Below are 16727 nucleotides of genomic sequence, written 5' to 3'. Positions count from 1 at the left end.
CATGGTCATCTAGATTCTTGCAACCTTAAAGTGTGATCCTTTAACTAATTAGCATCAGCATCACTTGGGAATTTGTTAGAGATGAAAATGTCAGGCCCTACCCTGGATTTCCTGATCTGCATTTTAACAAGATTTCCAGGTGAATCATGTGTATATTTGCATTAAAAATTGAGAATTTAGAGGGTGACATGGAAAGTGTAGATTTTAACCTTGAGGTAGGCTAATTCCAAAGCCCAGGTGTTTTGTTTATTTGTTTTTATTACTTAGTGTTCACAGAATGTTGGTGGCTGGGAAACCAAGGGCAAACCTATGCCTTGGTAAAAATTATATAAGGGGCAGGAACTCGTAGAGTATCTCATGTCATCAGTTTTTACCAGCATGTATTCTACAAATCCAAATCCTATTAAAATAAGGAGAATCATGAAAACTTAAGCAAGTAGCCTATTTGTTTTCTTTCATCCATATAATTTAAAAGTGGTTAATATTTGATAGGTTAATAATAAATATTTTAATATAGTATATTGCATTTGGTTATGAATATATCAAAAGGAAATACAAAGTGAGTTCCAAAAGATAAACTTTTATTGGGCACATGAAATAGAACATAAAATTTGATGGCAATTACCATTTAATCTATTCATGTTTGGAAACGTATTGAAAGAGAAACTCATAACTCAGTTAATTGTTATGAATTATTAATTGCTCATTTGAAAAGCGATGAGCAGAACTGCTCTTGTTGAAAAACTTTCCTTCTCAGTGGCTTTAACCTTTGTGTCATTGGTTTTATGAGAACAAAAGGGAAAGAATGACAGCAAGATTCTAATCGTCCAAAACTAGGAACTGACAAGACTGTGAACATCTCAGTGACTATATAAAGGTTAATTGAGATTGAAATGAAATAGTTATCGCTGGCCCCACTCTAGCATACTTAAGTATGATTCTCTGGGGGGAACACATCTGTATTTTATAAAAATCCCCAGGCAATAACAAGACGCAGCCAGGATTGAGGACTACATTCTCAGTAACTGCACGTTGTCAGAGAGATTTCAGCCAGTCATGAATTTGCCTCGATATTCTGAACCCCAAGTGAATGCAAGGTGGGCTCCAATTTGCCACTCCTCGTTAGAGTCTGAGGTAAGAGGGCACTCAACCAAGGCCAGAAACACTGGAAACCATGGGCAACTTTATGAAGACATATTCCCTAGATGGCAAGTGATTTCTAATCCATACAGGCTAAGATCAAGAATATATCTGGATTCAAAGATACCTCATATAAATAGCCCCTTCTTTCTCAAAAAAATCAATGTTATGAGTTTCTTCTGTTGGATTAAAAAAAAAAAAACCTTCAAAACGTTGAAGGCTTTTTTTATTAACTAAATCCAGGGATTTATTGTTTAGTGTCAGCAGCGTAACTGCTTTATAATTGATTTTTCTGAAGAGAACTGAAAAGTTAAGCTACTTTAATTTCCTTTATCTTGACACACATGATTAGCATTACTCTGAAGTATATTTTATCAGGTTCCCAATTACCATTTTTAAAAATCAACTTCCTCATGCATACTTGTCTTGATAAAATATTTCTAAGAGAGTAAGAAAGTGTATAAAGATAAAAATATGGCTGCTTTATTCCCATTGATAGCTTTATCCTTTTTCTTCAAAAATTATGTTTATATTCAGTTATGCTTTTTTTAAATGAGTGGGATTATTAAAATACATTATACCTGTTAATTTTTAAAGTCTTAGGATAAAGTAGTAAGAACATTTGGGCAATGGCAGAAATTTAAAGATAATGAAAGAAAATGTAAATTTGCAACCTAGGCTAATATGCCTAGATTCTTGTAGAGGCAATCAAATATTTGGTGTGAGACGGTTACAGTCCTGTACTACTAGTCAGCCTTACTCAGCCTCCATTTGCTCATGTAAAACGACAATAAGAATCAGATCTGCCTCACTATCTGTGAGAATTAAATAACATACTGATATTTAACCCAGTTTCTGTCACACAGTAAGGACACATGGTGAGTTAATAAAACTGTAAGTGATGGTACCTGCCTTCAGAGTTTCATTTAAAACGGTAGAGATTGGATCAACAAATTTAAGAAAGCAATCCAAACAAATGACATGATAAAAATGGAAGTGATCATAGTCCCGGCTGCTTCCTGGAAAAATTTTTAAAAAGACTAAAAAATGAATGGGATTTCATACTCATTGTGTCATCATCTTCTGGATGTTTCAAGTCTTAATTGCCATCTGCAGATGCAAAATTTTAGTTAACATTTTGTCTAAAAGCAGTACCTCTTAGTTCTGCAGTTTCCAAATAGAGAAATAAAGCCCTCACTATAAACTTTTATCCATTAAATTCACCTGACCCTTAGCAGCACTTCTTTGTCAATTTTAGGATCATCTTAAATCCTGGAAATTACCCTGTAATGCTAAAATGCCTGCCTGCTAGCCAGGTCTTGAAGTATGGTGACCTCCTAAACAAACCAAAGCAGACTGGGTTCTGTACCTGGACATAAACCAGTTTCTCAGGAGTGATGATGATTAGACACTTACAATCTGTTGTGCCATCACCAGACCCATCAGATACTTGACGATTTTCAGCTTAGTGACTGTTGACACCCTTAGGGATTTGTATGTCAGAAATGCATTCAGAGCCCCTTGGTGTTTTTGTTTGTTTGTTTGTTTGTTTTATTTTTCATTTTTTGGGTTTTTTTAGAACTCCTCAGGAGACTTTTTTTTTTATTTGCTATTCTTAGCAAATTCCTGCTATGTGCTATTTTTCAGCAAAGTTCAGATTTCTCTTCTTACAGTACAAAGATGCTCAAATTGAGATTCTTACTTTGAAGGGAATAAGGTTGTTTTTTCCTGCAGAAGATTAAAAGAAATAATATGAGTAACAATTTAACCACATGTCATACCGCCCTTGAAGAAGGAAGGCTGAATTTTTAAGGTGAACCAAAGGTACCGAGGAGCAGAAGATGAGTTAATACTTCCTCAGCCCTAGCAGTGTCACTACAAAATGTGAAAATGAGAAGGAAACAAAACCTCCAAAGAGTAAGGAGAGCATGAGGGAAATGTTAGTGTCGCTCGCAGCAGGATCACAGGGGACTCACTGCCAGGGTCAGACAATCTGGGTTTAGTCTGTGCCTTTGAAATGTGTTGTCCCTCTGTACACTATATTGGCATGTTAGTTTATGTTTTAAATGAATGTACTGGAGTAGTTGAGGAAGAATTTATCAGGGCAGGGAGAAAGGGTGTAAGAAGTACCAAGCTCTAAAGAAGCAGGGTAGGAGGAAAGACCCTCGGTTGAGGGATTCATCAGCACATAATCAAACATTTACTGACCTTTTGCTATGAAGCCTGCGTCATAATAGGTGCTATATAAGATGTGAAGCAAGTTTTATACAGCCTGTGCCCTTCAAGAGGCTACTAAATTTGAGTTTGGGGTAAAGCACATAAAATCATGGGGTGAAGCCAAGTTTCCTGTCCAGAGTACTCAGCGCCCTCCTAAAGAGTCTGGTTTTAAAGGAAACTGGAAACTACTCTAGGTCTACTTTAGCTGAGTGGCTCTGTCTTGAATAGTGATTGGAATCCTGGCCCCGCCTCATCCTGTGTTGAGCAAATTATATAACCTCTCTGACCGAAGATTGTGCGTCTCTGAAAAAGAGATGATTTCGTCTCATAGAGTTCTCAGGAAACCAAAGGCAATGCTTGTGAATTACTGAGCCCAGTAATGGGGTGCAGTAAGCTCTACAGCTGATCGCTGTTATTGGTATTGCTCCACTATAAGCAAATTGCGGTAAGTAATTGCAATTGATAAGGAGCTTGGGAGGATTTGCAACCGTCAATGAGCCATTAAATCTGTAAGTGGAGATCCCAATCATAAGTGTGATTTTTAAACAATATTTGACAAGACAATTAATTATGTGTGCTCAGAAGTCATCAGTAGAAAGTGGGAAGTGTCTGGGTGGTGGGCAGGGAACTTTACATGGATTCTCTGATGTTCTGAAATTCCCTGGGGGAGGGAGCTGTGGGAAAGATAAGTAGTTGAAAGTGTGCCCTAACATCACAGGTCTGCTCCCCTGGTCCCGGGGAAGTGACCAAGTTCTATGAAATGCTGAATCTCCCCACCTTGCTCAGAATTCTTGAATAGTCTCCTTAGGCCCTTGAGTGAGGGGATGGAGCTTCCATTCACTGTGGCTCACTTCTCCAGCATGAGTTTAGCCTCTCCAAACATTAGCATCTGTATGGTAGAAGAAAGAGTTCTCTTTTGTGTCCAATTTCAAATTAGAATTTTATTGTTTTGTGGGACAGCACAGTCAACTTCAAATTTGTTAATCTGAAGGTAGAGGTAATCTTGTACTTTTTAAACAAGATGGCAAGGCACTCCCTTTTCTCACTCCAAATTTAACATTAGGGCAGAAAATAATGTTCCTTTAGAGCACGACTCTCTAAAAATTTCATCAGGAAACTGACAGTCAAAAAGGACACTGAAAACACATTTCTTTTCAAGAGCAGACGGGAGTTCGCGGGGGATTTTTTCTTTCCCTCAGGAGGTGCCTAGTTTCCAGCTACAAGAGTATGCATTACTCACTGAAAAATGTGTTTGAAAACACAAGTAGAGATCATGACTAACACCCTCAGGGGCTCTCCTCAGGCCAACAGAAGTCCAATTCTGCTCCTGCAATGTAGTTAAGCTTTCCTGCTGACTGTGTCCTTCTTTTCAAACTGCAATGACTTACAAATAAATACACCAGTATTATGAAGACCTCATGATTAAGTTGCATTCAAAAATATTTCAGTAATAAACACACCATGTGCTGTAAGCATGCTTGAACACTTTGTGCATATTATTTCAATTCTTTTTCCCTATAGCATACCCATTTTAGAGATGAGAAAACTAAGGCTCAGAGAGTTTAAGTCGTTCAAGCAATTGGTAAGGCAGTGGAGCTATTATGAAATCAAGATAAAGATCTGACCCCTGGTCCCATATGCCATGCAGACTCATTGCTGTGCCTCCAAAATAGACACACTCGTCAGCCCAATCCTCCTTTGGAACTAGGAGGGTAATAGGAGCTTGTTGCAGTGTTCTAGTCTTGGACCATAGCCCAGCCCCAGGGTCAGTTTGCTTTTGGTGAGATGGAAAGAAGCCTCAGTATTCATTAATAGGAGTGTTTATGAACACAAACACCACCACACAACAGAGAAAGAGCCTTCTGGACAGAAACAAGCATCGACTGACAAAGCTTACTGACTCTCTTCCACTATCAGCTTATCATTTGCTAACAGAAGCAGTTGTTTATTTACTGCCCTCTATGTGCAGTGAATTTGTTTCTCAGAATCAGCAGCTGGTCCACGTTCACTTGGGACAAGCAAGCTATGCTCTTAGATTCCCAGCTCTTGAGGCCCCTGTCTAGAAGGACACAGAGAGGCCCTGCTGTGAAGAGGTTGCATCTCGCATAGGGTAGGGTGTTAACAAATGAGATGGGCTCTCATTGTAAGGTTGCAAATCATTTAATTCAAGCCAAAAATCCTGTGTCATTTCCCGCAGAAAAATCACCCAAGCTGGTCATGGAAAGACTCTCTGACCAATTCCTCAAGCCAGTCAGAAATTCAAATAAAGACATCAAACTGTAGCCCACTGTAGACCACCCCATGTCACTTCACAGGTTAATACTTCAAAGAAGGAAACAGCATACATAAACAGCTGTCAGATACTTAGTGCCCGGATCAGATATGACAACAGAAATAATCTTATCCCAACATCATCATCATGACAAGCACTTTGCATCATCCTATTTAATCTTCACAGCATTCCTGTAACAGAATATATCACTTTCTGAGTTTTACAGACTTAGAGAGGTAAAACAAACTGTCTAGGTCACAAAATTAAAAGAGAAAAGGAGGAGGCCAAACCCAGTTCTCTTCCTTTCCAGGCCACCAACATGTATTCACTGTCAGGTGCCGCACACAGAGCACTGAGCTACAGCAGCTCAGGGGTGAGCCTCGCAGGGAAGGCGAGGGGAGAAATGAGATATAATGAGGAAGACTGTTGAACATCAAACACTTGCAAGATGATTTTTAGAAGCAATAAAAAGTCATTATTCACAGTGTTGTCCATTAACCTAGGTTGGTGCTCCTCGGGATCAAATGAAACAGAGTGTTGGATGCTGGAGACAGCAAGGTGCCCATCGTCTCTAAAGCAGCAGGCTTATTCTTCACCAGCTGTGTTAGCACTTGTGAAAAGTAATAAATGCCTGATTCACTTTACAGGTCCAATATTCTCAGATGGGCAGGGCCAGTAACTGCTGTTGCATTGCAGCCGCTCCAGTGAAATAAGGTGACAGTATTAGGTAGCATGGCAGGAAGGATGTGCAGACAAGCCTTGATTGTGGTAGCAACTGTTTCATGATGTCATGTCAGGACTACATGGTCAGGCTCTTTCTGTTGCCCTGGAGACAAGGAATGGCAAGAATTCTCTTCATCATCAAATCATTAGCCCCTGGTGGCAGACACTGTCTCAGCTCTCGTGTCCTGTGCCTGTCATCTCTTTGGAAGGATGTATGAGAAAAATGCAGATGGCTTGATATAGTGGCTGCAAATGCTCTAAACAGGATTTTTAAAAACTTGAGTAGGTGTCATGGAATCCCCTCCGATCAGGTTTGGAAAGATGCACCCATTTTTAGAAGAGATGAGAATGTTACCCAGACCTGAACACAGTGACCCATCATGATGGGAGGCAGGTCATTTCACTTCAAAAACTGAAAACCATCTCATGAAAAGGGAGGTGAGCAAAGAAGGACAAAGAAAATTAAGTAGTATAGTGGAAGGCATCCTAAAATCACTTGAGGCCAGAAGTGGAGTGATCTGCTAAGTCATAGGCTCACTCAGCTGCCTGGGTTTAACAAAATGAAAACCCCTTGGACACCAAACAGATATCCATATGTCTGTTTTCAAACTTTAGGCGAAGGGGTGGGATTTTTTTTTTTAAGATTTTATTTATTTATTCATGAGAGAGAGGCAGAGACATAGGGAAGTTGGAGGAGAAGCAGGCTCCCTGCAGGAAACCTGATTCGGGACTCCATCCCAGGACCCCTGGATCATGCCCTGAGCCAAAGGCAGACGCTCAACCAATTAGCCGCCCAGGTGTCCCAAGGAAGAGTGGGATTTAGACACAGTGGACACAAGCAAGTCCTGTCTCACTCAGACTGGCTTTGGAATCTGTCCTAAGTCCATGCCTCCTCCCAAAGGCCCTGGTATCATAAAATCTCTCTTGAGCAAATGAATCAACTAAGCTTTTCTAAGAGCTCCCACCAGAAACAAGTAGACCCACCCAGGAGCCTAGCCTGTTTGCTTACTGGGACTCCTAGCTGGATTTTATTTTATTTTTTTAAAGATTTATTATTATTATTTATTTATTATTTATGAGAGACACACACAGGGAGGGAGAGAGAGAGAGAGGCAGAGACACAGGCAGAGGGAGAAGCAGGCTCCATGCAGGGAGCCCCACGCAGGACTCGATCCCGGGACTCCAAGATCACGTCCTGGGCTGAAGGCGGCGCTAAACCGCTGAGCCACTGGGGCTGCCCTCCTGGCTGGATTTTAGACTAGCCTTCGATGTATCTACAGATACCACACTGCACTTCATTGTCTCCTTGTGCCCAAAATAGATTACCAACCAAGAAATCCTATAGCCCAGGATTAGAAGTTCCATTTGGTTTCATATTGGTCTGCAAACACCTTTGTCTGGCTACACACTCAGCATGGAGTCTGCCTGAGGTTCTCTTCCTCTTCCTCTGCTCCTCCCCTCGCTCTCATGCACACTCGCACTCTCTCTCTCTCAAAAAGAAAGAAGAAATAAACAAACAAAGAAGGTAAAGGAAGAAGAGCATTCTTGGAGGAAACTAAAGTCCAGTAGGCAGCATCCAGATTGAAAGGAAACACCATACATCTGTCACTCAGCTTATTTTCCAGTATGCATTTTTGGTTCTTTTAGTACCAAATCCTCTATCCAACACTTTAACTATGAAGAACAGCACATATTTGGAAAAGTCTGGTAGCAATGCATTTGAATTCCATTTGCACGTTTCTCATTTCTCCATGTGCATGGCACTCTGCTCAGTGCTGTAGAAACACACAGACACGAGCACCCATTCAACATGGTTACTTTTAATGTGTTATGCTCAATTAGCAGAGAATTTGGGAATATTGTTGAATATTGTGCTTAGTTAATGACATACATGTGTCTATCAGATATTCATGTAACATTCTAAGAGGCAAATAGATTACTTGGTTTGGGGGTTTATCTAACAATAATTTATCTTTTATTGAGTTTTTTGTAACAAGAAAATTGCAACATTCTTTTATAAATATTGCGGTTTGAGTCATACATAAGCTGCCAGAATAAATTATTTATATCAGTAGACTTATGAGTTTGTAGTGTGAGGATGTTTTCGCCTCCTAAGGTATTAGGAAATTATGAATCTAATACTTTACCATAATATCTAAGGAAGCAGAACAGAACATTCATTTCTTGGATTTTTGTGTTATGAGTAGTGTAAGGAGATTTTTCTGAAGACTTCTTTTTATTTATATATTCCAGACTCCTTAGTGATATTAGACAATGAGCCCATCCCCAGGATGGTATGTTTTTATCCGTAATATTCAAGGAAAAGACTCAGTTTACTTTTAAAAATTGATCTCACTTGCTCCAATAGCCCAAAAACAGGTATATTCAATTCTAGTCTGTCCTCATATGAAAGTTTGGGAGCGTTATTCACTATATGTCTAATGTCAAATATTAAAAAACACAGTATAATAAAAATCTAGTTCAAAATCCCCTTACTTTCAATCTATTAGATTAATGGGGATGGCACATTGGTTCCACTGTTATACCACTCCAGTGGCAATGTTCTAAAATTAGGAACTGCCAATCTGGGGGAAGCAAAAGAACCCTATATCATTTTAAATTTAACTTTAGCCTGCTCTGAAGCCATTAGAGACGATTAAAGGAGATCTCCAGCCATTATATTCAGCCCAGTAGTCTTCAAGTTCAAAAGGTAAAAAGCACTTTTCCCTATAAATAAACTGAGAGACAAAATTATTTTCAATGAAGTTTCAATTTCAATGAAAATAAAGTAGGTAATTACATTGGCTATTACTGAGGTCACTGCCTTCATTGACCATCTGGCTCAAAACTAAAAAATAGGTATCGTTTGTGACATGGACAGAAATGAGCAAAGTGTCCACAGCTTCCTCCTTTAAAGACCTGCAAATTCAGTTAATTCACATATTAACAGTCTTAATGAAACAGCTACCGAAAAAAATAACCTGATGGCCTTTTTGAACCTGAACAACTCGCGGCATAAGAAAGAAAAGAAATGAAAGCTGTGATATCTTACCATGACCATTACTATAGTTATAGTTTCTATATGATGGGTTCTTGCATAACACTTTGTTTGCCAAAAACCAGTGGGCCAGACTTATCGCTCTGATTTCTGATTTTCCTACATATATGGAATCCTATTTGTTGGATGTAAACTTTATTTTCAAGTTGGAAGTGTTATCCCCTATTAAGGAATATAATTTAATTTTTGCCTAATTGTACTCTACTTTCTATAGTTTCAAAAGGCATCAAAACAGTTCAGGAAGTTAGACGGATGCTGTTTTAAAGTCATTCTCAATGCATATTGCTTATTTTTACTAATCTCTTTTACTTCTAAAAAAAAGGCATTCTTGGATTTTTGTATAGCATTGGCTCACATACCTATTATTACCTGAAGTGTATTGAAGAGAAAAAAAGTTTATTGCCTTTTTTTAGGCAGCTTTGCAAAGATATAAATATATTGTTCAAGAAGAGTGAGTTAGAAATTGGATTAATTTGCTCTGAGTCTTAAACTTAGGATAACTTTATTCCTATATCCTTTGTAAAACCCAAAACTTTGTTAAAAAAAAAAAAAAAAAAAAACAGGTTCTGCTGTCATGTGTTTTGTTTTCCTAACACAGAGGCCACTAGCTTCAGGTTATACTATTCATTCAGCTTCAAAATAGAATATATACTTTCTGAAGATCCCATTCTCTGCATTCATTGCTGCTGGAGAGTCTTTGCAAATACCCTTGCCAGTAGACATAGCTGTCAGCCTGAGAAAAGGAAAGGAATGGTGAGGGCGGGAACAAGGCAGGAGTGGAAAATAAGTTGCCAAGAGAAAAAAGCTGTACTTTCAATTCTCAAATTGAAAGTTATTTCTATTCAGTCAAGTCTTGTGAAATTATTCACAGTAAAGATTAATGATTCCTTACAGATAGGGGTAGGCCTTAGCCTCCCCACTAGTTTCTCCTGACAAAATCCATTATGCAGTGATGCTAGTGGGAAGCCAGCAGGGGTGAGCTTGTTGAAACACCTTTGGGATGGAGAGCTTTAACCTAGAACCTGGCACAAAGGAGCTGTTCCAATACACAGCTTTGGAATGTTGGAGAAAAGGGTTCACAGCAGCATTTTCAGATGCAGCCAACCAGGTACTCCCAGAGCAAATTATTTGCTTGTGGATTTACCAGTGGGGAGATGGAAAACCACAAATAGGGAACCCTCCCTGCCCTCAGCTAGCCAGATGTACAAATGCATTGATGGGTTCAAGTGCAGTGGTGGCTAATCCATTCTCATTTTGCTCTTTGTCCATCTCTGTTTCTTTAGAACACTGAGAGTAGAAAACAATTTGCTTTGCCAGGAGAGAAAAACCTCAAAACATAGTTCTCAGCACAATCAGTGTGCAGGCTGAGACCCATCTCGGTGTCACAGATGGCTAGTCCTGGTTCTCGTCATGATGCTCGTCTCTTTGCCCAGGGCCATGCCACTAAGCCATGCCCTTGCACAGTGCCAAGCTGGCAACTCACCAGGAGCTCACTCTTGGGTCATTAGCAGCCTCTTTTACTATGACATCGTTCCTCTGCTCTCTTACTTAGAGGTGAGCTGATAATTTATTAGGCAGGACAGATTTTACAATTTGGAATAACTTTGGCAATTAAATCTCCCGAAGAAATCCAATAGTTCCTGTTTGGGATATGAAATTATTTCCTCTATGGCCCATGGTTCAATATTGACTTCTTACAAATATTTATATTCCTAGCATCTTAGCTTCACTGCCAGCAAGAACGGCAGTTCTATTGAAATAATAGCTGTAATTATTTGATAGTTTCTTTCTTTTTTTTTTTTTGAAAGCAGTACATCCTTCAGCTTTCACTTTTATACTACATTAGAAATTAGGAAGTAGCCTAGCTGTGGAAACCGATGCTAGAAATTGTCCATCCATCAGGAGGAATGATCTTTTCTCTGAGGGGATTTTTCCACTGGATTGCCAAGTGCATAATATTCCCCTGGAGCGAGGCTGCTTAAACACCACCACTGTGACACAGCTCATGATATTTAACTCTCGAGGGCCTGGCGGCCTGATGCACAGGGGTGCTAATTGTGCTCTATAGTTATCATCGTGTCTTCAAGCCCAGAAGGTCGGAAGAGCTTATCTAATCCTAGGGTAGAGGAGCAATTAAAATCCATCCCAGCCAGGAGAGCTTCCACAAAATCCATTATTCCTGCCATATTTTTAGGTCCTCCAAGGAGGGATACTGGATGAAACAAGCCATAGAAGCCTGCACTGTATTCAAGAAATGTATTGAGCACGAATTCTGTGCCAGGTGCTCTTCTGAAAATTGAGGATATGGTAATAGGAAGAGAAACACAGACCCTGCTCTCAAGAACTCACTTGCTGGTGCGAGGCAGATGGGAATTAAGGGAGGGGGTAAACAGTGGGTGGAAACCATTTTAGACTGGTAGTTAGCCAGGCCTTTCTGAGAAGGTAACACTTCGGCGAGACCTACGTATCAAGGAAGAGCCACCCGTGGAAAGTTCTGAGGGAAGAGTATTCTAGGTAGAGGAAACACATCTTGCAGAAGCCAGAAGGCAGGAAGGAATTTGGCCAGTCCAAAAAATGGGAAGAAGAAAGTGTAGGTGGCATATTGAATCAGAGGGAGAGGGGCTGAGATAGGTAGGAGAGGGAGATGGGCAACAGATCACCTGTCCCTTCAGGCCAGGACAAGAGGTGTGGATTTTCTTCTAAGTGTAGTGGATATTAAGCAGTAGAGTGGCGTGATATGGGGGTTTCAATTAAACAATAATAATTCTGGAAAAGAAATATAATAATAATAATAATAATGATTCTGGCTACTCTGAAGACAATGAGTGATAGGAGGGCAAGAAGGGGAAGGCAAGATTAGAACTAACAAGTGGACAGTTAAGTAGGCCAGGCTAAAGGTTGTCGTGGCTTGGATTTGGTTGGCAGCGAGCAGGTAATGAAAATGCATGGATTCGGGACCTGTTGTAGTCGGTGCTTGCCCTTGCTGAGAAACTCAGCATTAAATCTGGATGTTGAGGTCACCTGCAACCAAGATGTGCATACTCTGTTTTCTGTTGCCCTCACCACCTGGATGCCTTGTAATTGGTTTGTACTGGTTTTGTTTGGTAGAGAAGGAAACAGGGGCAGAAGTAGTAGCAGTGATAGCATTCCAGCATAGGAGTGTAAAGCAGAGCAGCCAAACAAAGTGGCCAAGTCCCCAGAACTGGGTGGGATCCCAGGCTCTACCACCCACTACCTATGTGACTTTAGACTCATTATTTACCTTCCCTGGGTGTTTGTTTCTTAATCTATAATAAGACTATAAGGATAGAATTCCTATCTTATAAGATTGTTAAAAGGATTAAATAAATTGATGCATAATGCCTGACACAGATTAAGTGCTCAATAAATAAATGTTAGCTTTTGTCATTATTGTGGTTCAACTAAACCCCCTTCTCTACCCCACCCCATCCCTTCTGCACCAAGTGACACATAAAATGACATATCAACATGTGCTTTTCCTTTTAGTTACCAAACAGGAAAAGGGACTACATAGAGATTTTTTTTTTTAATTTCTTAAAAGGAGAAGAGGAACTAACATTTAGGAAACTCTTGCCACTGGACAGATGTTTCATAGACAATTGTATCTCATTTAGACTTCTCTGTAATCAAAATAGTTACCATTTATTGGTAAGCTTTTTATATGCAGTACCTAATTGCACCTTCAGAAGTACTCTGCTAGGAACATGTGCCTGTTTTACAGATGTGGAAGGTTGAGGGGAGGAAATTGCCCTGCCAAGTTCTCACACCTAGTGAGTTCAAGAGCCAAGATTTGAGCCAGCTTTGTATGACATCACAGCCTTTCCTCTTTCTCCTAAAGAGTGGGTTAGAGACAAACTTTACCAGGTGACTTCCAGTTATCTCTCAGATCCATTAAAAAAAAAAAAAGGAAATCAAGTTTCACTCTCACTTTCCCTCATGCCAGCCAACTCAGGTCTTCATTTATTCTTCGACTGGTCTCCAGTCCAGAAGGTCCTGAGCTAAATTCCCAACCCAGTTAGCTTGCATTGATCATTCCTTTTGATGTTATCAGGCAAGGGCCCATCATCAATGTGAATTCATTATGTGCTTCTTAGAAAGTAAACTAATGAAGGTTGGAAATCACTGAATATCTTTTGCTTTTTCATGTGGTCAGTCTTTTCACATTATTCTCACAGTATTGCTCTTGGCAGTATAGCTAAGGATCCATTGATGGTAGCATTGTAAAATAAATCTATATCATGTAATTTATACCTTGATCATACAAACTCATTTATCTTGATATTTGGGCATAATTCTTCATCATAAACTTTCATCTTATTAGTTATTCTTTTTCTAATACTAGAAAATAGACAATTTCAGTTCATGGTACCTTTGTTTCTTTGGTGGTTTTCTTTTTTATATTTATTCCCACAAAATAGAATTGATGAATTAAAATAAAATAGTATTATAATAATCCTTAATATTAAGACATTTTTAGATATTTAAGCATTAGATTAAAAGAAAATTGAAAAATTATTAAATTGTCAGAAAACCTCTGTTGCCCACTCCTTACCCTTGTGAATCTTATCTTTCTTTGCAACCTGTGAATAAACTGCCCTGTTTTGTCTTGCTGAAGCCAAGCCAGCCATAGGCATACAAAGGTATTAGAGCATTTAAACATTGTAGGGGGATCTGACAAGCATAAAGATTTATAACCAACAACATCATTAGCACAAAGGAATTGCCTGATTGAACAGGTCGGAGACCTGCCTGAAACATTCTAATAGACTGGAGTGATATTCAGAAGATGTGACTAGTTAAGGGCACCTAATATAGAAAGCAAGCAATGCATGGAAATGAGTGACTTGGACACAGATGAAAGGTCTAATGTAGCAGTGACAGGTAGCAGGAACCCAGGGAAAGGGGGGGGGATGGGAGCAAAGGACTTTAGATTAATCAAGAGACCTACATGGATCAACTGGTACAACACAATTAAAACCCTGGAATATAAAAAGAGATAGAGTGATCCATATAGGATCACACAGCAAACCAAGCAACACAGCCGGTGACAAGAAACATGTTTGTTTGAGTCAGAGTCTTAGCTTTGGCCTCAGGAGAAGTCAGAAAAGTTGAATTTGTAGAGTGCAAAACCCTGTTCACCCTTTTGCACACTCTTTTATAGGGTATACATGAGATTTATTCATCCTCTGGTCCTTGGAATAAAATAGCCATGATAGAAGCTAAATCTAAGATACAGTTTTAATTTAAGATTTTGAAGGCTTTAAACTTTAAATGTGGTCTGTACTCCCAAACAAGCAGAGCTGAAGTCCTTCCACCCCCGCCCTGAGAAGGACCAGCGCAGCATCTCTGGAGAGTTCTATGTGTATAGTTCTCTCTAGATCAACCGAACCCCACAATTCCCTTGCCCCTCTCTCCTCACTGTTCCCCTTTTCTCCACAGAATTAAAAGAAACAGAAGCAAAAGGTATTAAAAGCTACTAAGGAAAGGGACATGACTAAAACTACTACTTGGAGTCAGTGTTGAAACTCAGATTATTTTCAATTTTAGTCTCAGGAATGATTTAACCCTTGCATCATCTTAGGAATGCACAGATCGCTCGGAGAAAACCACCCTGAAGAATCTCCTGGTATGTGGCAGGCAATAGAATAGACACTTACAACACAAAAATAAAAGAGATGTCAGAAGATACAAAGATAAGAGATGCCCACCACCCTCAAGAAATAATGTTTAGAGACTGCCCACTCTGAACAAAGCACCATGCTACTTAGTGCAGATGATGAAAAGAGGCAAGCCACTGCCTTCCCCTCAAATTTCAAGTTTTCATGGAGGAGACAAAAAAATGCATATGGAGAAGGGGTGTCTGTGGTAGGTTTTGAAGAGTCACATAAACTTTGACATTTACCGAAGGACTTTCTGTGTGTCAGGCACAGTTGTGGTTGCCTTGCATGTACTAATCTATTTAATCTACGTAACAGTCCTCTGAAGTGGATACCAGGTATTAAATGATCTGCATTTTATGAATGAAATGAAGATTGGTTGAGTGATTTCATGAGATCACCCAGCAAGTATTTGGTAGAATCAGGGTTTAAATCCACGCTGTTCAAATTGTATCCACATTCATACCTATGCCTAGATCTATATCTGTCTTCAAAAACAGGACTGGTGTCTGAAGGCTGGAACAGTCAGAGAAATCTTCATGGTAGGCGTTTTCCATGAGCTGGATTTCTACGGCTGAGTGGGGAGTTTAGGGAAGGACACACCAGGAGCAGGGGCTCTGATTCAGGGAGCAGTATGTAGCAGCTAAAGGGCACAAAGCCAGGATGGACCAATGGTACTTGGGGTCAGAGAAGCCCAAGTTCTAGTCCTGTCTCTGCTGCTGGGTTGCTGGTAGGGCTTTGGTAAAACCACACATCTCCCACAAAAAGGAAATAATAATAATAATAATAATAATAATCATCATCATCATCTGTCCTGCCAGGTTAGTGGAAATATTTGGCAAGATGACATATGCAAAGGTATCTTAATGATACTTTTATTTGTGTGCGTATGTGTGTGCGCACACGTTTAAGACCATAAGTAGATTAGCCAAGATTGGAAAGTTTATGTTGTGCAGTAAAAGCAGACAACGAGGAGATTCTCAGCACGTCGTGGGGGATTCTGACTACAAAATTATCCAATGAGTGAGAGGTATTGTATAAGCTCTGTGAGAAACTCAATCTGGCCATTCCTGCGCATTTGATTTGGGGAGAGAGAAAAGACACAGTGGGAAGGTATTTTCGAAGTAAAAAGGAAGCAATGAGTATGAAATATGTGATTCTTTTCTATAAAATTCATGTATTCACTCACTCAAGAATGCTCAGATATTCATTGACTACAATCTGGTACCAGGCCCTGTTGTAGGCATTGCACTGCAGCAAGGAACGAAACAGCCCAGATCCTTATCTTTGTGGGGTTTATATCCTAGAATAACTCATTAATATAAAAGCATGTGTATTCAAAAATAAGAAAAAGGAATGTTGAAGAAAGTGAAATGTGTCAGAACAAGATATTTCAAAGCCAGTTGTGCGATTTCTCTTTAACCAGCCCACCCAAATCTTGTTCATGCCTGCCTGGTCTAACCTTGGGTACACCTTAGTGAGCTTCAAAGGGAGGGCTAACATCTTTTCACTGTGTTTTAAATAATGTTCACAGCCTCTCAATTGCATCCAAACCAATTCCTACTTGTTTTTTCTTTCTGCCGCTGGATCTGAAAGCCCCGGGAGGCACAGCTTCTACACGTTGTTCGCTAGCCTCTTG

General features: G+C 39.7%; 1 protein-coding gene and 1 long non-coding RNA gene across 2 annotated transcripts in view; one reads left to right on the top strand and one right to left on the bottom strand.

The window, feature by feature from the left end:
- NTNG1 (netrin G1) overlaps nucleotides 1-16727 on the top strand; it is a 308746-nt gene that overhangs the window by 277993 nt on the left and 14026 nt on the right. The gene's annotated exons all lie outside the window — the stretch shown is intronic.
- Nucleotides 2691-6443, bottom strand: LOC112640751 (uncharacterized). Its single transcript, XR_007411358.1, has 3 exons — nucleotides 5920-6443; nucleotides 4135-4246; nucleotides 2691-2868 (listed from the first exon to the last, which is right to left on the bottom strand). It is a non-coding gene; the product is annotated as an uncharacterized LOC112640751 (long non-coding RNA).

The sequence above is a fragment of the Canis lupus genome, chromosome 6, assembly GCF_003254725.2.
Source record: "Canis lupus dingo isolate Sandy chromosome 6, ASM325472v2, whole genome shotgun sequence".
Taxonomy (NCBI): domain Eukaryota; kingdom Metazoa; phylum Chordata; class Mammalia; order Carnivora; family Canidae; genus Canis; species Canis lupus.
The sequence above is the reverse complement of the archived record's forward strand: the minus strand, read 5'-3'. Positions and strand labels throughout refer to the sequence as shown.